Source organism: Nerophis ophidion, linkage group LG12 (assembly GCF_033978795.1).
Source record: "Nerophis ophidion isolate RoL-2023_Sa linkage group LG12, RoL_Noph_v1.0, whole genome shotgun sequence".
Classification (NCBI taxonomy): domain Eukaryota; kingdom Metazoa; phylum Chordata; class Actinopteri; order Syngnathiformes; family Syngnathidae; genus Nerophis; species Nerophis ophidion.
Window position 1 is genome coordinate 54,336,549 of NC_084622.1, and position 23,769 is coordinate 54,360,317.

The 23,769-nt window shown below is 38.4% G+C and overlaps 1 protein-coding gene across 6 annotated transcripts in view; it reads right to left on the bottom strand.

The window, feature by feature from the left end:
- osbpl5 (oxysterol binding protein-like 5) overlaps nt 1-23,769 on the bottom strand; it is a 92,841-nt gene that overhangs the window by 47,338 nt on the left and 21,734 nt on the right. For 4 of the 6 annotated variants that reach the window (XM_061917779.1, XM_061917778.1, XM_061917777.1 and 1 more), the window contains exon 2: nt 14,209-14,270. The exons of the other annotated variants lie outside the window; for them this stretch is intronic. The gene's annotated coding sequence lies outside the window, so the exon portion shown is untranslated. The remainder of the gene's footprint in view (nt 1-14,208; nt 14,271-23,769) is intronic. 6 annotated transcript variants of the gene reach the window in all.

Sequence of the window (23,769 nt, forward strand, 5' to 3'; positions counted from 1 at the left end):
ATCAATTGATGGTGACTGAAATATTTGATCCTATAAAGAGGACTATGATAATATTACAAAGGCAGATCAGTTTGGTCACCATGTTAATTATATGAAATACGGTTTAGCTTCTAATGGCTAATGGGTTAGTTGGGTGGGCGGCCTTGCAAATATATGATAAAAGTCTACACAACAGATAATTACAATTTACAAGATAGAAAATGGCATTATGCAACATTCTTTGTGGGTGGGTTAAAGGGTTCCAGCAATATCAGATTCTTCTGTTTGTGTGGCACCAAATCAAACTAATTTGCTGATTGTTTAATTGATGACTGAGGTAAAATAAATGTAATACCACTTATACCAAAATTACAATATTCAGGGTTTTTCTCAAGTTTACCATTGTGGGCATACCTCCAAGGAGCCAAACAGGTACATCATCAATCTGGTTGTAAACGACCTTAGATGAACTGCTCCTCTGGTTGTCAAAATTTAAATAATCAATATATGCTGTTAGTATCTTAGTAGCCAGAGAATGGTCATAGTTCAAAATGAGCAGTGTGATGTAACAGAAGCCAGACATATGTGGTCCAAGAACGTGGTGTTAAGGGGGCTAAAGTCAGCTGTATGTCAGTCTACATTATTGCACTGGAGTAGGTTAATCTCATATGAAAGTGTGAGAGCACAGCAACACTGAAAGCCAGCTGTTCTTAATAGGATGGCATAGATAAGTCCCTACATCCACCCACCACTCAATGCTTCTTAAGGCACCATGTTAACCCCAGTTGCCAATGACGACAACGTCAATGAATGGCCACATGACCTACATACAACCCAATAGGCTGCTGCAAAGAACAGTATGTGCATCAAAAATTCAACATCAATGTTTAATGGTAGAGTGGGCATGTAGGGTAGACATGCACAGGTATTTGTTTGTCCATTTTTTTTAAGGCCAGTGCATTTCAAACAGTTGTCCAGCAAAATGTTCACATACATTGTTTCCATTTGGAAATGCAAATGGAATATGATTAATGTTCTAGCTTAATCCTGTTTCCCTGCAGAGCATTAACATCACCAGGGCTGTCTTCGACAAATAATTTTAATAGTTGAATCTAATTTGTTAGAAATTTGCTAAGGATATAAACATTTCATATCATGGTTATTTTGACCAAACGTATTAATGTCATTATTTATCACGGTGATGTTGAACGTCTTCAAAAAGTACTTAAAAACACACTAACAGACTGGTTCTTAAAGTTTCAAATGCACATTCACCGAACCCTTCTTTAGTGAAAAATAAAATGTTTTTTCTCAACTTAATCTTAATTTATAAATATTAATCATGAAATGATGTTATTATATTAAAGAAATACTACTTAAGATATATATTACAAACAGAAAGCTACAGGAATGTGCAGATGATCCCATGTTTACATCTCATTGTGCAACATGTGAATGTTTTAGTGGCAACATAATGTGATATCTGAAAGAGGTACAAATTATTTCCAAAGCAGGAACCCCACCTCATGGAAATGACTGCTGTCATTTGATTCTAATAATAAAACATTTCACTTGTTATTTATTCAGGTTTGGGACAGGTGTGCTGCTGGTGTGGCCACAGTGCATGTGCACGTCTGATGTCGCTCACATGTGCTCCACTGAATGCTCAAGGAGTTTTTACCTTTGTTCACGCAAATGGAAAATTAGAGGGAACATTGTTTGGGGTGTTTCCATAATAGGGCGATAGGGAGAAGTTTTTATTTACATGATGGCTGAGGCTCCGCCGAACCCCTGAGGCCGACTCACCGAACCCCTAGGGTTCGATCGAACCCATGTTAAAGGGGAACATTATCACCAGACCTATGTAAGCGTCAATATATACCTTGATGGTGTAGAAAAAAGACCATATATTTTTTTAACCGATTTCCGAACTCTAAATGGGTGAACTTTGGCGAATTAAACGCCTTTCTGTTTATCGGTCTGGGGGCGGTGACGTCAGAACGTGATATCGCCGAGGTAATACAGCCGCCATTTTCATTTTCAACACATTGTAAACGTTGGGTCTCAGCTCTGTTATTTTCCGTTTTTTCGACTATTTTTTGGAACCTTAGAGACATCATGCCTCGTCGGTGTGTTGTCGGAGGGTGTAACAACACTAACAGGGAGGGATTCAAGTTGCACCACCGGCCCGAAGATGCGAAAGTGTCTGCCGCCAGACCCCCATTGAATGTGCCAGAGTGTCTCCACATTTTACCGGCGATGACAGACATGGCACAGAGATGTATGGATAACCTGCAGATGCATTTGCAGCGAAATCACAAAGGTGAGTTTTGTTGATGTTGACTTATGTGCTAATCAGACATATATGGTCGCGGCTTGACTGCCAGCTAATCGATGCTAACATGCTATGCTAATCGACGCTAACATGTTATTTACCGGCGGTGCTAAAGCAGACATGGCACAGAGATGTATGGATAACCTGCAGATGCATTTGCAACGATAGTCAAGGAAATCACAAAGGTGAGTTTTGTTGATGTTGACTGCCAGCTAATCCATGCTACGCTAAGCGATGCTAACATGCTATTTACCGGCGGTGCTAAAGCAGACATGGCACAGAGATGTATGGATAACCTGCAGATGCATTTGCAACTATATTACGTTTCCTTCCACCCACATTTAATGCGAAAAAAACACTTACCAATCGACGGATTTATGTTGCTCAAGTGTCACAAGATGCGAAAGTCCTGATCGTTTGGTCCGCACATTTTACCGGCGATGCTAACGCAGCTATTCGGCCATGCTATGGCAATGAATAGCGTCAATAGCTATTCGCTCAATAGCTTCAGTTTCTTCTTCAATACTTTCATACTCCAACCATCTGTTTCAGTACATGCGTAATCTGTTGTAACACTTAAGCCGCTGAAATCCGAGTCTGAATCTGAGCTAATGTCACTATATCTTGCTGTGGTATTCCCATTGTTTGTTTACATTGGCAGCACTGTATGACGTCACAGGAAAATGGATAGTGGTTTCGAAGATAGCGAAAATAAGGCACTTTAAAGCTTTATTTAGGGATATTTCGAGACCGGTAAAATTTTGAAAAAAACTTCAACAAATACAACAAGCCACTGGGAACTGATTTTTATTGTTTTTAACCCTTTTGAAATTGTGATAATGTTCCCCTTTAAGAACCACTGCACTAGCATCTTAACCAAATGTTGTATTTTCTAAATACCCCATAAAATAGACACAATATACAGTGGGACCTTGATTAACAAACATAACTGGTTATTGAACAGTTTGTATAAGGAAGCAAATTTCTCCATAAGAATCAATGTACATATGAATAATGGCATTTGAACACTTTGAACACAATACAAATGTGATTCAGTACTATATATATCACACAACCATAACAAGGAGGTAATGGATCTACTATCTCTTTATTTACAAACTAAAACATGTCCTGTATGCGGTGCTCCGGCAAAACGTGCACGCACACAGATCCCTATGGTGCCATCACTAACGATCAGAAATACAAAAAATCCTTAACTTTAACAAAGGAAAATCCATTTTACATTAATTACCTTCACTATGACTAATTCCACCATGCATTAAATGTTTACCACAACACACACTGCCTTGGAAAGCAGTTTGGCATCTGCAAAACTTGTAGGACAATTTAATTAGATAGAAAAGGGCTTTTGTATGTATCGCAGCATTCAAGGTCAAAAGCTGATTAACACTGACCAACATAAGGGATGAAAAATAAACAAAAGACAACGGTCCATCAAAATGATGAGCCCCAGTTTTTTTCCCCACCTTAAAACTTGATACAAACTGCACTGTGCGCTAGTAACGAGGATCAGATAAATAGTGAACAACAAAAAAATTATTTTTGTGACAAACTTGCCATCCGAACAAAACCAAGTTTGTTGGCAAGAACATTCAGCCATGGAAGCACATTCTATCAATTAATTAGGCAAAGATAACACAAACCAGTAAAAGATTAAAAAGAGCTACTGTCAGAGCCGACAAAACTCCCGCTGCAAGCTAACAAAAACAGCTCAAGCTAAGATGCCAAAGAGACTCAGACTGAGCGTGGACATGACACGAAAAGCTGGTTATCACCAGTACCAGGTCCTAAATGGCTGTCAAAGTGTTATATCTTCAGGTGCGATGTTTGATTTATGATCTCAATAAACTTACAGGCAGCAGGGAAATGATGAAGCAGCTGGAAGTGATCACAGCGACGCTATAAATAGTGTGTCTGCGTTAGCGTTTATTATAACAATATCACTAATACTTGGTTAATATTCAAGTCACAAAATGCAAATGCAGTTACCCTTTAACCCAAGGTATTATATTTCAAATTTTGTTACTTCGTGTTTTTGTTAGCTGAAGAATTAAGCATAGCTAAATGTTTTTTAAGAAGATTGGAGATTATATTTGACTATTATTTACAAGGCTTTTTTGTTGTTCTAATCTTAAAGCAACGAAGTTAGGGTCCTGTTTTTTTTCAAAACCTACTTTTCTTACTTGTTGGTACTTTTTTTGTGTACTTGGGTTCCCCATTGGTCCCAAAAACTTAAAATCAAGGCATGGTCATCATATTATGTTACTACAACGGATAGGTTTTCATATATGGTATAAGTTTACTCCAAGTGCTTTGCACGAGCCTGCCATTGTAGTCTGACAAGCTCCTTCTTTTTCTCCATCCACTTGATGAGGGGCAGACTGACTGGTACATGCACATGCATCCCCGCAGTTGCCATTTTTACTACAAAGTAGAGTATAGTTTTAAATTACATCTGTCAGTAGACTCCATATGAATCGCTAAAAACTACATATCAACAGGGGCGGCATGGCGTAGTGGGTAGAGCGGCCGTGCCGGAAACCTGATGCAGGTTCGCTTCCCACCTGTTAACATCCAAATCGCTGCCGTTGTGTCCTTGGGCAGGACACTTTACCCTTGCCCCCGGTGCCGCTCACACTGGTGAATGAATGATGAATGAATGATTGGTGGTGGTCGGAGGGGCCGTAGGAGCAAACTGGCAGCTACGCTTCCGTCAGTCTACCCCAGGGCAGCTCTGGCTACAGATGTAGCTTACCACCACCAGGTGTGAATGAATGATGGGTTCCCACTTCTCTGTGAGCGCCTTGAGTATCTAACAATAGAAAAGCACGATATAAATCTAATCCATTATTATTATTATTATGATTAACATGAATGAGGGGTGAACGTGGTCATCCATGTGGAATAAGGCACTTTGCTTTCTCTGCACAACAACAACTAAGCTGTTAGTTTCTGCTACGAATCGACAATGACTGTGGATTGAACTAAAAATCATATTTATCAAAACGATTTAACATCCATCTATCCATCCTTTTTCTGTTAGTTTATGTCCACAACCAGGTCTTCGTATTTATATTTAGGCATAATAACTACTTAACACAAACAAACAAACAAACTAATGCAATCTCTTGTCCTTTTTTTTTACGTTAAGTTCTGCTTTCAAACACTAACTATATCGTCACTAAAAAACTTAATTGTATTACAAACCCCAAAACCAGTAAATAAAAACAGAATACAATGATATGCAAATCCTTTTCAACCTACTGTATATTCAATTGAATAGACTTCAAAGACAAAATATTTAACGTTCAAATATTAATTTGATACCTGCAACACCGGCAGGTGACCAATCTCTGAAATTCTAAGAACCCGCAATGGATGTACTTTGGCACAAGACCACGAAAATACTTGTACACAAGCAGAATTGTTTTAAAGTACTGTATAATCTGTGCTCCAGGAAGTCAGTGCAGTGACCTAAGCACTGGACTGATACGGTCATACTTTCTGGTTGTAGTCAGGACTCAAGCAGCAGCATTATAGGTGCACTACAGTTGCTTTACAGCTCGTTTAATAGAGATCCCAGTGAGAAAGCTATTGCAGTAGTCTAACCTGCTGTAGTCAAAGTCATGGAATAAACTTTCTAAATCCGTTTTGGACAATATTATTTTAATTTTGGCAATGTTTTTTAAGGTGGTATAAAGCTGCTAATACTATAGACTAAAAGTGGCTGTCAAAAGTTCAAGTCTGAGTCCATTATTACCCCTAGTTTCTAACCTGATTACTGGGAGAGAGTTTCAAGGTGACTAATAATAGTTTCTCTTTTGTGGGCCACAGACAAAGATCTCAGTTGTGGCTGAGTTTAGCTGAAGAAAATGGTTTTGCATCACTTATCTGTTTGATGCAGTTTTACCATGAATTGATTAACGTGGACCCCGACTTAAACAAGTTGAAAAACGTATTCGGGTGTTACCATTTAGTGGTCAATTGTACAGAATATGTACTGAACTGTGCGATCTACTAATAAATGCATCAATCAATCAATCAAAAAAAGTGACAAAGTATATCAACAGGCTGACTGACGTTCACCTGCCGTCAGTGACACGTAGATCTGAGAGTCATCTGCATAGTTGTAGTAGAACACACTGAAACTGCGTATTAACTGGTCTAATGGCATCATGTACAAATTTGGATTAATTGATTTTATATTAGTACTAGCCAATAGAGAAGGTCCCAATATCAGTATGGTATAGGCATACCCCTAGTAAATGCTGTACACTATTGCATTATTTTATTAAATCCATCCATTTTCTACCGCTTATTCCCTTTCGGGGTCACGGGGGGCGCTGGCGCCTATCTCAGCTACAATCGGGCAGAAGGCGGGGTACACCCTGGACAAGTCGCCTAAATTCCATTGATTTTCAAACAGAATTTTTATCCTAAGAGTTCATTTTTCTTTTTAAAAAACATGTTATATGTTAGAATTGTGACATTTTGGTGGGGCCAAGCACAGATTAATTTGATTGATTTCAATTCATTTCACTCAGTGAGGCTGATTTGAGCTACGAGTGTTTTGACTTACAAGCTTCATCCGAGCACCAATTTAACTCATAATTAGAGGTCCCAATGTACTACTTAACAATACAGTATTTTATGAAGTTGCTAGCATTAAATACCCCAATTAGTGTCACTATTTTGCCAAAAAACACTTGAAAAAGCTTGTTCTACTGTGAGAGGAAAGAAAACCCACTGCATAATTCTGTGGTATTCTGTGGGAGGGCATGTGGTGTGATTCTATTCTGGGTCTTGCCAATAGTGAAGGTATATTTAGAGGATTTAAATGCATACACTGCCATCCAGTCAAAACTTTATTTCGGATCATCCTTAAAATACTGTCGGACATTCTTTGAAACTGTGGCAATCCGTAATCATGGTAAAACCCTTACCACTTTATACCCTGACCGAGCTGGCATGCTCTTTTATGAAGTCACCTTCTTCAGAGGGTCGACTGCCAGCATTGAAGCCAAAGTTCCAGTTTAGACTAGCAGGTGACACTTTTTGTCATGGAAAAAGGAGTTGGCTTTTTAAACAACATTGATCTATCATAAACATACCTAGAAATGGGTATTGCATTCAATACTTTTATAGGTACTGACTGAATTGTGTTGATACTACCTAGTACTAAAACTGTACCAATTTTCAATAACTTGGTTGCATGCGACGGCACGTCCGTGGCAGTCTTGACACGGACTGAAGCACTTGGCGAACAAACGGGCGTAGTCATAGCAGACTGCTTCTTGGTAATGTTGCAATGTTCCATTCCAAGAAAGTAATTGTGCTTGATAGAAGGCACTCAAAAGTGAGGGTCCACATGACAAGCTAACTTGATGCTGATTTACTATATTGGATACGCCACATACCGTATTTCCTTGAATTGCCGCCGGGTATACAGTATGCGCCTGCCTAGAATTGCTGCCGGGTCAAACTCGTTTCGCAAAATAATTAGCGCATGTTTAGCATTACCGACGGCTCAGGATTAACGCCAAGTCAAACTCGTTTCACAAAATATTATTTTTATTAGCGCATGTTTACAATTTCCGCCGGGTCGAACTCGTTTCGCTAAATAATTACCATATGCCTAGAATTTCCAACCGAGTCAAACTCGTCGCGTCGCGAGTGACACTTCACCTGTAATCATTCTCAAAATGGAGGAAGCTTCTTTCAATAATTTGAAATCGCATAAAGGGAAGAAGATTAATAGCTCTTCAGTAGGATTTTAGGTCGAAGCTATTGATTATGCTAAAAAGAACAGTAAGCAGCTATGTTTTATTAATATACCGTAGCTGCGTGTGTCAAATATGACTCATTAAATGACTCCCGCCTTCTGGTGGTAGAGGGCGCAAGTGATCCTTTTTGCGACTACTCGGCTGCGGAAGAAGTGACAACAAGCAGCAAGAGTAAAGAGCGATAGTTTATTTTTTCCTTTTGCTTGCACTTTTAACATCAATCAAAGAAAAACTGAAGAAAGATAAGGAAGACTTTGATTAATATGTTATTAATGCTTTTGATCAGAAGGAGCTGCGCATGGACTTAATTTATAAGTAAAGGTGAAAACATAATGTTTTTTTTATTAAATGTGCTTTTCATGATAGTATCCTTACATCACACTCAAATTTATAAGCACAGGCCTAAATTTACCACATGCCTTTGGTAAGCGGCGGAGTGAGAAGAGGTTTTAAAATATTTAGCGCATGCTTGCCTTTACCGCATGCCTTTAAATCCTCTTCTCACTCCGGCGTTTACTAAATTAATTAGTGCCCCGGCGGCAATTCAAGGAAATACAGTACATGTTACTGATTAGGAATAGCAATTTAAATACCTAATAAGTACAACCCTCACAGCCACAAGCACATTTAATGGGGCTCCACAAAAGACAAGAGAGGCACATTCAAATTAATGCCAAAAAGACTACTTCCTGGCCATTACAATACACCTTGGACAAACTGAAATGAATGCATACTTGCAAATGAGACACAAAGGTTTACAAAATAAGATATTACAACTGGAGAGAACAGTTAGAAGCTCAGTGTTAAATAAAATAAATGATATTCGATGATGAATAAAATTAACATTAATTACTACATGAATACACAAAAGCACCAAATTCTCTGGTAACATATATTGTAGGTTTAAACGTGAAAGGTACCCATCCCTGAATATAACAGGTTATTATGTTACTATCTGTCATTTCTTCAAACAAATCTTGGAAAAGTTGAGGTGGTGCATTTTATAAAATTATTTGTAATGAAAAAATGTTTAACGTTTTCCAAGATGAGCATCTTTTAAGGAGGATGGATTTCCATCCTCCTTTTTCCAACTGCTTATTTCTCTCGGGTGGGCTGGAGCCTACCCAGCTACACTCGGGCAGAAGGCGGCATACAACCTGGACAAGTCGCCTCCTCATAAATTGTATCATCTTCATATTAAGCCAACAAAGCCAAACATCAATTTGTGAGGTATTTAAATGATCAAAATTTAAATTGTTGGTTAACTTTTCGAGAAGGAGCCTTTTCCAGACTAATATAAACATGTCCACTTTGGAAGATACTGCTTTTCAGAAAGTAAAAATTGAAAGACACACAAGTAAACATTTTTTTTTTTCACACAGGGTGTTTACATTTCACTTTAAGGTTTTTTAAAATTTGCTTAAAACAGTGGACGTCCCTTTGCACTTAAAATTGTTTGTAGTATCATATATGATTACAACATTTTAGCATTATGTTTGTGCTCAATTACAGTAAGTGAGGTTATCCTAAACATTCCTGCCACTTCATTTTACACACAATAACATTTTTAAGCCTTTTTTTAATACATACAATAATATCGTACTGTGGCATTAATACCGTGATAATATCATACCGTGAGATTTGTTAACGTTACATCCCTAAAAGAGACTGTAAAGTGATGCTAGCCATAATAAGCCCTTTACTTATTACCAACAAAATAAAAAATGCGTTATTTTGATAACCTAATTTATGAGTTGCTTGTGTTGGGTTAAATTTTGGAGTTATTTTTATGAAGAGCAATCATTTTTTTAGGTCATAAGGGTAATATTTTAACTAAATTTCTGGGGTTTTAAAATTAGGAACCATTTGTGGGCTGTTTTTCCAATGACTAACGCATTTTTGGTTAAATAATTAAACGCAAAAGGTGGGTTGAAAAAAATTTACCCAAAATGTTGAGTTAAAATAACTCAAAATAAGGAGTTCATCTTTTTCTGAACCAGCAGTTGGGTTAAAATTGGGTAACCCATTTCTTTAGTGTGAACACAATATTTGGAGTAAAAAAAAAACTAAGTAACACTTTACAATCCTGTGTGAAATGATTAGCAACCTTGCTCTGGTTATGGGTGCATGTTATCACACTGATTTACACACCCAATCCTTGTCAATCAGTTGGGATGGGCCTGGGAAAATCCACATGCACAACAATCGCCAGCACAGGACAAACAGAAAAACCATCTATCATACTTTTTCACTGTTTCAATCTATCAATGACTGCATAGTTGTGCTATTGTAATACTTATTGTTACTGAAGACAAAATGAGAAAAATGGAATGCAGTGGGGGGGAAAAAAAAAAAATCACACTTAAAGTGGTTAGGTAAAATCACCGTCCAATTATTAACAGTCTGTTGAAAAGAAAGTTTACAGGAATCAGAAGTATGTTTTTCTACAATACGCTTTCTGGTCAAATGGTCAATGGCAGGGCTGCACAATTAATCAAATTTTCACCGGGATCACGATTTTGGCCGCTACGATTAAACAAGAGAGACCGTCGGCGATGATCACTTTTTTAAAAAAAGGCTCTGCTGCAAATCCATTTCAACACTTTTACAACCAACAGTCAGTCAACCGTCAGGGGACGACTGAAAGATGGTGGACTCGTGAGAGTGCGTAAGAGTGAATGAGAACAAAGGGTGACTGACAGTTGGTTAGCTGGTTTTCCTTCCTATAGCTCCCGAAAATATTGGGAAAAAATTTAAATGCATTAATACATTGGTGCTCACCTCTGACGTACAGTGACCTACAGGAACATTGCAGCATGTTTTCTTTGTCAAAAAAAAATAGTTTAAATAATTTTTGTTTCATCTGCCCAAAATGTGATGTCAGATTAAAACAAAATTGAGCTGTTTGGCCACAATGCCCAGCAATATGTTTGGAGAAAAGGTGAGGCGTTTAATCCCAGGAACACCGTCCCTACCTTTAAGCACGGTGGTGGTAGCCACCAGCCTTGGCGTCACTGTAGACAGCAATTTTAAACTTGACAAACAAGTCAATGGCGTTTTAAAATTGTGTTTTTATCACCTTCGTCTTTTAGTTAAGGTTAAACCGTTTTTATCTTTTAAGCGTTTTGAACAAGTCATGCATGCTTTTACTTCAAGTTGCCTGGACTACTGCAATGCACATTATGCTGGCATTAGCCAAAAAGCTCTCCCTTGGTTGCAGTTAGTCCAGAACACGGCGGCACGACTTTTAACAGGGACCAGGAAACGCCAGAATATAACCCCAATTCTTCAGAGTTTGCACTGGCTCCCTGTTCATTTTAGAATTGATTTTAAAACATTGCTGTTTGTTTTTAAATCTTTACATGGACTGGCACCTCAATATACCTCAAACCTCATCCAAATGTACACTCCTGCACGCGCTTTGAGGTCCGAGAGCCAGCTCCAGCTCTTGGTGCCCAAGACCAGACTTAAAACCAGGGGAGACAGGGCCTTCTCTGGGGTCGGCCCTAAGCTCTGGAACACTCTGCCCCTCCATGTTCAAACTGCTTCCACAGTGGAGTGTTTTGAGTCTCGTCTTAAGACCCACTTTTATTCTTTAGTTTTTAACACTACGTGAGTTGTGTGGTCCTCTGTCCTGTGTTTTTATACTTTTTGATTTCTATTTTACTGTTTTAATCCATTTTACCCTTTAAAATTGTTTTTAATCATATTTATTTTTATATTGTTTTTATGTTTGTTTTATATTTATTTATTTTTTGTTTTTATTCAGTCATTGGTGTAGCATAATATTATTATTTTTTAATATTGTTTTTAACATGGCTGTGCAGCACTTTGGAAACGTTCTTGTTGCTTAAATGTGCTATATAAATAAAGTGGATTGGATTAGTATTATGCTCTTGGCCTGTTTTGCTGCCAATGGAACTGGTACTTTACAGAGAATAAATGGGACAATGAAAAAGGAGGATTACCTCCAACTTCTTCAGGACAACCTAAAATCATCAGCCCGTAGGTTGGGTCGTGGGCGCAGTTAACAAGAAAATGACCCCAAACACACGTCAAAACTGGTAATAGCATGGCTAAATCAGGCTAGAATTAAGGTTTTAGAATGCCCTTCTGAAAGTCCTGACTTAAACCCCATTGAAAACATATGGACAATACTGAAGAAACAAGTCCATGTCAGAAAACCAACAAATTTAGCTGAACTGCACCAATTTTGTCAAGAGGAGTAGTCAAGAAATTCAACCAGAAGCTTGTGGATGACTACCAAAAGTACCTTCTTGCAGCGAAACTTGTCAAGGGGCATGTTACCAAATATTAACATTGCTGTATGTATACTTTTGACCCAGCAGATTTGGTCACCTTTTCAGTAGACCAATAATAAATTCATAAAAAGGACCAAACTTCATGAATGTTTTTTGTGACCAACAAGTATGTGCTCCAATCACAAAAAAAAAATAGATTTGAGTTGTAGAAATTATTGGAAACTCAAGACAGCCATGACATTATGTTTTTGACAAGTGTATGTAAACATTTCTGCATGCTTTGAAGCCCCTGCCTCAAAAGAAAATAATGTTTGCCTTGGTGCCCTAAAATATGAGCCCTCCTTTAAGGCAACACTTGCCTTGACCTTAAAAAGTTCAAATTCGAGGCCTGGAAGTCAAGTGTCGGATTACAAGCAATAAACCAAAAAACCTCACAACAGGTTGCACGGCAAAGCTGCACTGGTGTGCACATTTAAACAAATGATCAGGTTTAGCGACACATAAAGCAATAAAAGAACTTCCCTTATTTCCTCAAACACCATTGTTTTTGCCCGCAACGTGAAGCAAATAATTCAACACCGGCACAAAGCCCCGACTAACAGCTACAAAAGTGAGGGTGCCCAAAGTACAGACCACCATAACATCAACAGTGCACCGAAAGGACCCCATATCCTTCCACCTTTAAAAGACACGCAGAAATAGGGGATGTAATAATGTTTTATTTGGCAAAGACATGTCCTATATACTGTGAGCAGTCCTTATAAAATGTGCCTCTTGTGCATAATCTAATTGTTTCACTTGTTTGCACTATACCACCGCACTCTGCAATGGCGTGTTTGTGTTTATGTTTATTTAGTCCTTTGTCTTTCGTAAATGTTATATTCGAACTGATAAATTGTTTTTGAGTTTAATTTTGAAATGAAAGTTGACATACTGTTTAAAATACAAAATGCAATACAAATATGTTTTACATAGCATAGTAAATAATCATGATCAATAATCTTAAATGTAATATTGATACAAATAATTGTTATTATTTTTTTAGACATAATCGTGCAGCAGCAGTCAATGGCTGCTGCATAATTTATACTACCAACATAAATATAGACCCTGAGAAGTGCAATTATGTTGTCAAAAGATACTAAAATACAGTGTTCTAAAGATAGGTGGCTTAAAAAAAGTGATACCTTGTCATTACAAGTTCTAGCCATATGTAAGACGAACAAGTCCTCCCTGCAAACCTAATCATCATATGACAACGTTGCAACTCTCTGTCAAATGCCTATTTATAGTCAGTCATCCTTGTGCAAACCCAAATGTTTCCTGGTGGCAGAACACACAAAAATACCGTTAAGTCTTAGTTCTGTAAAAAATGTTCCACCAGCTTGCATTGCAACATTTACACAGTAAAAGCAGAGAGGATTAAAACAGCCCAAAATGTTCACTTTTAAACAACAAGATCAGAACAGGAAGTAAACAAATGTGTTGGTAACTGATATGAATTGGAAAAGGTGTAGGATTAAAAAAAGCTTTGTTTCTTCATACTCCTTTTTGAACATGTTTTAAAGAGAAATGCACATATTCATTTATTATATGATGTGTCATGTTGTATCTGTTTGCATGTTCGACATAAATTAAACCATAACCATTAAACCATAGTGCTCAATTCTATGTAATCAAAAACATTGTATGCGGTAATCATGACCAAGTTACACATGAAAATACAAACAGCAGAAATTTTACTAAATAATATCGCGACCTAATTCAACTGAGCGTATACATTATTGAGCTATCAAATAATGCGCCAGAATGGGAGAGATCAGCTTACCTTTCACCTGAATAGGAGCACACAACTCATCTGAAAGCCTTTGTCGAAGCCGCCTGTCTCACCTGCAAAGATGCACAAATACAAAAAAGGCTTCACTTAGACTCAAAAGTACTAGCAGCATTGACTTCAGTTCCTCTATTCCATACTCCTCCTGGTCACACCACCTCGCTAAGGAGGGTGGAGCTTCACCCCACCCGCCTCGGACTAAGTCCTAAGGGAGGGTCTCTAGGTGTCTGTTTACCACACGTGCACACAAAGAGACATACACACACAAGCACTAAATTAATTATGTAAAGCTATAGACAAAATACAACTAAAATCAATTGCTGACTTATCCCATTCAAAACGGGTCACAGAGGGTAACGCTTCAACTTGGAACACCGACACCACTATGTGCAGCTTTAATTAACAGGAAGAGTATACAAATATGTTCTATATTTGTTTCTGCTTACCACAATGACTAGTAAGAACTCAATCAGGCAGAGGTAGAATGACTACTTTTCCTCATTTAATCACACAAAGCGGCGGTGTAATTATAAAAAGCATGCCGGGTTTGGCAATCTTTTGACAAATGCGCTGATATTGCTGCCTCCTTAGTAGCAGAACATTCTGTGCTACACGTTTTATTGCATCTTGTTCACAATGGCAAGACCTACTAACATGCTGGCCTTGTACAGACTGTAAACTTAGACTTAGACTTCCTTTTTATTGTCATTCAAATTTGAACTTAACAGCACAGATAAGAACGAAATTTCGTTACATAAGCTCATGGTGGTGCAGGATAAAACAAGCAATAAGGTGCATATATAATTAAATAAATATATATAAATAATATATAAAATAAATAGATTACTGTACAGATAAATATATTGCACTTTTTCCACACGCGTCCACGTTTTTATATATATATATATATATATATATATATATATATTTTTTTTATATATATATATATATGTATTTCCAGCTACGAGCAATGGAGCTGGAAATACAATTTTCGAAATTATGCATTTAAAGGTTACTTTTATTATCGACTCAATATCGTACTTCATCTTTTTTAATTAATACATTTGAAGCGCAAAACAAATACCACACTATTATTGTTGTATGCATAGATGCCTATGCACAGGGAATCCTGAGAAGTGCATAAAGTAGTTAAACCTCTTTTAGTAGGAACATTCTGCTCAAGAGGGTTGAGCGAAAATGTTCCCTGAATAGACAAAATACACATTTGCAACGTATTCATATATTCAGTCTTAATTTAACAGAAGCTGGTCTTGAGAATTGAAGCAACAAATACATGTGCGGTCCTCTCCAAGGTTTCTCATAGTCATCGTTGTCACTGTCACCGACATCCCATTGGGGTGAGTTTTTCCTTGCCCTTATGTGGGCTCTACCGAGGATGTCGTTGTGGTTTGTGCAGCCCTTTGAGACACTTGTGATTTGGGACTATATAAATAAACATTGATTGATTGATATTTGCAACATTGCTTAACTATTGTCTTGTCCTATCCTCTCTTTTTTCACCAATGTATGTCAAACAAAAGACAGGCGCAAAATCAATTTTAAAGCACAATTCTTGAATATTTGTTGAATATTCATTGTCTCCTGATTATTCTAAATAATCAGTGAGAAAACTTGACAGCTTGGTTTCATTTTTGTAAATGCCTTTAGTGATCATTCACTTTGATCCCTTCATGACAGAGTAAAATAAATTAATTTGTACAGTTTTTCAAACGAAATAAACAGTTATTTCCAACATTTTAAATTTGATGTAATACTGTATTAACATTACTATTTTCTACAGCTGACATTACAAACAATGACCAGGAAAGCTCCAGCGTTAGTCAAAACTCTGGTGGTAAAGAGCTCATCTAAGATGGACTGATGCAAAGTGGAAAAGTGTTCTGGGGTCTAACGAGTACGCATTCCAAATTTTTTGGGGAAACTGTGAATGTTGTGTCCTCCTGACCAAAGAGGAAAAGACCCATTCGGACTGTTATAGGCGCAAAGTTCAAAAGCCAGCATCTGTGATGGTATGGGGGGGTATTAGTGCCCAAGGCATGGGTAACTTACACATCTGTGAAGGCACCATTAATGCTGAAAGGTACATACAGGTTTTGGAGCAACATATGTTGCCATCCAAGCAGTGTCTTTTTCATGGACGCCCCTGCTTATTTCAGCAAGACAATGCCAAGCCACATTCTGCACATGTTATAACAGCATGGCTTCGTAGTAATAGAGTGCAGGTACTAGACTGGCTTGCCTGTAGTCCAGAGCTGTCTCCCATTGAAAATGTGTGGCACATTATTAAGCCTAAAATACCACAACGGAGACCCCGAACTATTACCCCTATTGCTATTACCTGACATGCAGCCCCGTATCATCAAATTTGCATGTTTTCTTCAGGCAGTCGTCTTTATAAATTTCATTGGAATAGCACCAAACAAAAGTTGCAGCAATATCATCTTGCCCAATGCAGAATCGCAATTCGTCATTGAATATGACTTTCATAGTCCACGATTGCGTTTCCTTAGCCTATTGAAACCTCGTTTTTTTCTGTACAGATGTCCAGTCCAAAAAATCATCTATTTATTATTATTCAGACGCAAAAGTTCGGCACGGCCCACATCCCACATTTTATCTGATCGGAACCGTTTTAGTATCAAAACGTTCGGCTCGAGCTCCCTAAAATCAAACAAGAAATACATTACAGATAATCCAGGACATTTTTTGTATTTAAAATGAAAGGATTATTTTTCAAACTTCTAAAATTCCCACATTTCTCAACCAATTCGAACCGTTCCACCATCCACACACTCCACTCAGCTTGGACAATCAAGTACTTCCATTTTCTAAGCTCAAAAGAATTCCAGGAATTCCCAGAATTCCCGGTTTTCCAAAGCCCTATTTTCACCTCTTCCTGAAAAGTTTTTACAGTCCACATTGTTCATCCGTTTTTGACCATACTACCAAAAGATTCCTCTTAATTGGGACAGCAAGTTCTTTTTTCACGAAAAATCCAGGTTTTCCCAAAATTCCAAAATACTAATTCAAATTCAAACTGTTACTACGTCAACATTTTTCAACCGTTTTGAAATATTCCAACACCAACCCATTTATATCATCTAGGACAATTATGGTATTATCTATATATTTTTTTAAATGTTGAGTTTTCCCTACATTCCTAGGAAATTCCCATTCAAATGGATGTACATATTCATAGTTCTACAATGCCCCAAATTCTCAGATTTGTGTGCCATTCTTTAGCCGATTTTAGCCAAAATTTCAAATTCTAGTTTGTTGTGCTGTGCAGAAACTGTTTTCAAGACATAGTGCTTTAAGCTTCCGGTCTTAACCCTTTGATGTTTTCCTTGTCAGTAGACTTGCCTTTTACAAATGTTTCATTGTGTCTGTACTTGGGCCTGATTTTAGACATAGCTGACCATGAACAATCAATATATTTTGCAACATTGTGTGATGATCTACATTCTTAAAGAGGTTTGATAATCCTCTCCTTGGTTTTAATTGCATCTCTCACGTTGGAGTCATGATTTAAAAGCTCTCCAAGGTGTGAACACTCCTTTTTAACTGCAGGCTGATGAAAAGATTTAATCTGATGCAGGTATAATCTTTGGAAATTAAGATTTGAGTCAGTATTTTCTTTCTTCGGAATTGAGTGGTAAAATAATGTTTTACTTTGCTTGATCTAAAAATTCAACGGTTACTAGCTACCACAATGTATATTCTTGATTTAATTCGTCGTTTATGAAAGCCAGAAAGTTGCCTTTTAAAAGGACTATAGTTTTGTGTCATGTCTGTTATCTACTTTTACACAACAAAATGTAAGAACTGCATGAACATCCAAGTCTGGTGATGCCATGTTTTTTTCCAGGGGTTGTATAGTAGTGAAATTGTCTGTGCACACACAGTATGCCCAGAAAGCAGCAGCCAGCTGCCAAAGCGCAGCAATGACCCTCCAAACCGTGCTTCCTAGACTGATGTCAAGCCATGACGTAATTGAGCCTCTCAAGAACATCGCTTTCATAATACAAGAGTCTGTTAAAATGTATGTCAAGAAAGTACAACAAATTAAGCCTGGATAATATTTTTAATGAGAGCAGATTCATTAAAATCAACAATTCATTATCAGTCATTGCCACATATTGAAATTCATTTCAAGTTATTCAATTACAAATGAATCATTGTCGATGTAGGCTGTATCAGTCCTCAACCATAATAACCCATCAACTGGCTGTCCCATTAGTGTCTAATTACAACTGAGTAAATAAATAAATAAATACAAATAAATGCAATTTATATACCGGTACTAAATCTATTTCCTAAGTCACACAATTTCAATAAATCAACTTTTTCTTGCTACTTAAAATACATTAGATGTATAATTTACTTCCCAAAATATTCAAACAATATGATTATTGTATGACGATATTCTCCAACCGCCCGAAACTTCGAGAGGGACAAGGGGTAGAAAATGGATGAATGGATGGATTGATGGACAATAATGGGAGTAGACCTGGGTCGACATTCGATAAGTCATTTAACCGAACGATGAATTAAAATGAACTACATATTTTGGTCAGCCTCCATAAATCACCATGTGCATATATTGTTATAGCTGAAAGAGAGGCCACTTTTTGCATCGGTTGCAACAGCTGTGGGCGTTTTTACTAAAAGCACATTAACAGTAATATTAATAAGTAATGTAAAAATTCACAACGGGTAGTATTAGGGTATTACATTAAAATTATCAAAAAAACCTGATTGATAACCATAGCTTTCGCTATTTAGCTGGCTTAAATGCTAACATGAAAACACTTACTCCCTTGAGAAAAGTCATACCCCAATGTAAACAAATACAGCGGTGATCACATTATTGTATAAACAACCAAGACACAGTATTCGCATTGAACATAATAGATATATACTCCACAGTGTCGAGTTGAGACAGGTGGAGGTGTGTTAAACAGGAAGTGAACTCTATTGACGTCACAAACCGGAAGTGAAAAGAAGTGATCACCCAATTTGCATGTATTAAAAAAAACATTCTAAAACAAAACTCTTGTGTTTTAGACCTACTCAGTGGCCTAGTGTCCGCCCTGAGGTCGGTAGGTTGTGAGTTAAACCCCGGCCAAGTCATACCAAAGACTGTAAAAATGGGACCCGTTGCCTCCCTGCTTGGCACTCAGCATCAAGGGTTGGAATTGGGGGTTAAATCATCCACAACTGATTCACGGGCGTGGCATCGTGCTGCTCACTGCTCCTCTCACCCCCTACGGGGTGAACAAGGGGATGCGTCAAATTTCACCACACCTAAAGTATGTGTGACAATCATTGGTACTTTAAACAACACATTGTTAAGTTAGTTAACTAGAAGACCTTAACTTAATTTAACCTAACTAACTTAACAATGTGTTGGTTTCTTCTTTTTAATAGGATTAAATTGTGGCTATTGATTGTAAGAGTGGTCAGTTGCTCTTTCAAGGCACCATTACTCATGTAAGAAGTTTCATGCTGGAACTGGTCTAAAAAATAAACACAAGACACCCTGCCGCCTAGAAACAAACCTTGAGGGTTACAAGTTTATTTGCACAGCCAAAGAACATTAGTGTTTACGTGCAATTGAGTAACACTAACAATTAGGTACTATTTTTCGAATGTTCCCATTTTAAAAAAACAAAAAAAAAAACAATATAACAAAAATCTAACAGTTCGACATAACCAGAGTGAACACACCTTCAGAAGTAGCATTCTACATAATTTGAAGTTGAAAAATGCTGAATGACATCTTTATCATTTCAGTGCAACAGGTTTCTCATTAAAATGAGTAAATAATAACTAACATCTCACAAGATATATGGTTCACTGCTGTTAGTAAAATGTACAATTGTAACTAATTTTGGACATAAGTGTCTCTCAAATGCTCATGTCACATATTATCTCTGACAAGATGACACATTTGGTGATTAAAGATGATAAAAAGCACTTCAACTTCTATGTTTACACAATTCAAAGCACAAGTAGAGTAGAACGTCAACTCACAACCTCAATTGGTTCTCCCACCAAAACACACTCAAATAAATGTCACCCATTGAATTTATCCAAATCAATTTATTAGTAACTCGCCCTAATTGCCAACATTTTAATATTCAACATGTATTTTTGAAAAGAAAATAAAACCTTTAGATAAGACATACAGTATTCAGGGTTTTCCCCAGATTGCCAACATAGTTGTGACTGTGGGGTTGTGACTTTGGGGGTGCGGTCGATATGACATAATTGCCGATGGATGATGCATATAGTTTTTTTAAAAATGCGAAAAAAAAATGTATAGATACATTTAAAAACAAAGCTTTGTTCTTATTATAGTATTATTATAGGTGTATAATCAATATATTGCTAGAGAGTAAGACCTGATGTTGTGGGATGGATTCTACAGGGTTAATTCTGAGGAGTGAGGACGCTTGTAACTCAAATTGTTGCTTGCAACTTAAAGGGGAACATTATCACAATTTCAAAAGGGTTAAAAACAATAAAAATCAGTTCCCAGTGGCTTGTTGTATTTTTTGAAGTTTTTTTCAAAATTTTACCGGTCTCGGAATATCCCTAAATAAAGCTTCAAAGTCCCTTATTTTCGGCTCTCTGCGAAGACACTGGCCATTTCCCTGTGACGTCACACAGTGCTGCCAATGTAAACAAACAATGGGAATACCACAGCAAGATATAGTGACATTAGCTCGGATTCAAACTCGGATTTCAGCGACTTAAGCGATTCAACAGATTACGAATGTATTGAAACAGATGGCTGGAGTATGAAAATATTGAAGAAACTGAAGCTATTGAGCGAATAGCTATTGACGCTATTCATAGCCATAGCATGGCCGAATAGCTGCGTTAGCATCGCCGGTAAAATGTGCGGACCAAACGATCAGGACTTTCGCATCTCTTGACACTGGAGCAACTTAAATCCGTCGATTGATAAGTTTTTTTTTTTTGCATTAAATGTGGGTGGAAGGAAACGTAATATAGTTGCAAATGCATCTACAGGTTATCCATACATCTCTGTTCAATGTCTGCTTTAACACCGCCGGTAAATACCATGTTAGCATCGATTAGCGTGGCATGTTAGCATCGATTAGCTCGCAGTCAACATCAACAAAACTCACCTTTGTGATTTTGTTGACTATCGTTGCAAATGCATCTGCAGGTTATCCATACATCTCTGTGCCATGTCTGTCTTAGCATCGCCGGTCAAATGTGGAGACACTCTGGCACATTCAATGGGGGTCTGGCGGCAGACACTTTCGCATCTTCGGGCCAGTGGTGCAACTTGAATCCCTCCCTGTTTGTGTTGTTACACCCTCCGACAACACACCGTCGAGGCACGATGTCTCCAAGGTTCCAAAAAAATAGTCAAAAAAACGGAAAATAACAGAGCTGAGACCCGGTGTTTGTAATGTGTTGAAAATGAAAATGGTGTGTGTGTTACCTCGGCAACGTCACATTCTGACGTCATCGCCTCTAGCGCGATTAACAGAAAGGCGTTTAATCCGCCAAAATTCACCCATTTAGAGTTCGGAAATCGGTTAAAAAAATAGATGGTCTTTTTTCTGCACCATCAAGGTATATATTGACGCTTACATAGGTCTGGAGATAATGTTCCCCTTTAAAGCTTAAAAAAAGTATAGACAGCTTGTATCTCAAATTACTCGTTGCTGGAGTACTTCTAAGTAGGGCTGGGCGATATTACGACATACTCGATATATTGCGGGTTTGTCTCTGTGAGATATAGAAAATGACTATATTGTGATATTCGAGTATACGTTCTCACACAGTTGCTTTTGGCTGCTGGCATTACACTACAGCCTCTTCTCACTCTTTGTCTCTCCTTCTCAGGCAGCAAGCGCACCTTCTTACATACGTATACGCCCCCGCGGAGCAGAGAGGTAGCAGCATGGGTAACGTTAGCTGTGATGCTAGCGGAGCCGTGCAAGTGGTAATACGAGAGAAAGAAGGTGCGAATCTAGTAAAAAATGAAGGAAAAACCGCAGGAGGTCCATTGTATGGCGGTGGATCGGCTTCAAGCAGGAATATGTCGAACAGACAACCGTAATTTGTCAAGTGTGGGGCAAAAGCCATCCATCCATCCATCCATCATCTTCCGCTTATCCGAGGTCGGGTCGCGGGGGCAACAGCCTAAGCAGGGAAACCCAGACTTCCCTCTCCCCAGCCACTTCGTCTAGCTCTTCCCGGGGGATCCCGAGGCGTTCCCAGGCCAGCCGGGAGACATAGTCTTCCCAACGTGTCCTGGGTCTTCCCCGTGGCCTCCTACCGGTTGGACGTGCCCTAAACACCTCCCTAGGGAGGCGTTCGGGTGGCATCCTGACCAGATGCCCGAACCACCTCATCTGGCTCCCCTCGATGTGAAGGAGCAGCGGCTTTACTTTGAGTTCCTCCCGGATGGCAGAGCTTCTCACCCTATCTCTAAGGGAGAGCCCCGCCACACGGCGGAGGAAACTCATTTCGGCCGCTTGTACCCGTGATCTTATCCTTTCGGTCATGATCTAAAGCTCATGACCATAGGTGAGGATGGGAACGTAGATCGACCGGTAAATTGAGAGCTTTGCCTTCCGGCTCAGCTCCTTCTTCACCACAACGGATCGGTACAACGTCCGCATTACTGAAGACGCCGCACCGATCCGCCTGTCGATCTCACGATCCACTCTTCCCTCACTCGTGAACAAGACTCCTAGGTACTTGAACTCCTCCACTTGGGGCAGGGGCTCCTCCCCAACCCGGAGATGGCACTCCACCCTTTTCCGGGCGAGAACCATGGACTCGGACTTGGAGGTGCTGATTCTCATTCCGGTCGCTTCACACTCGGCTGCGAACCGATCCAGCGAGAGCTGAAGATCCCGGTCAGATGAAGCCATCAGGACCACATCATGGGGCAAAAGCGTTGCTAAAAAAGTAGAATAACTGCTAATATGTAGCATCATTTGAAAAGTCACCTGCTAGAGAATGAAGAGTGGGTACTCTGCATGTCAACATCTCTATTCGGTGCCACACGCCCACACCATCAAAATGCCGAGGCAAACATTTCCAGATCAACAACGTATGGAAAAAAATAGCCAACAACAAAAGGAGATAATGTCCGCAGTAACCTACCACATGGCGAAGGACGAACACTATATGATTTCCTATTATGCAGCTCATTTTTATTTGACAGTAATTGAAAAATCTTGTGTGACATTATGCACAAAAGTGCACTTTATTTGTTTTAAACTATTGTAGTGGTGTTCAGTACAAAAAGTGCACTTTAATTTAGTGTTGTTTTGATATGTCATCTTAGTGACATCATGCACAAAAGTGCACTGACAGCTTGTTTTAAAATGTATATTACAATCTTGCACTTTCTGTTTTTAAATGACATGCATGTTTGTGCCATTAAGTACAGTTTTGGTAAATTGACTTAGTTGTGATTTCCCTCTCTGCATGACAGTTTAAAATGAGTATATATTAATGCAGTATGAAGAAGAA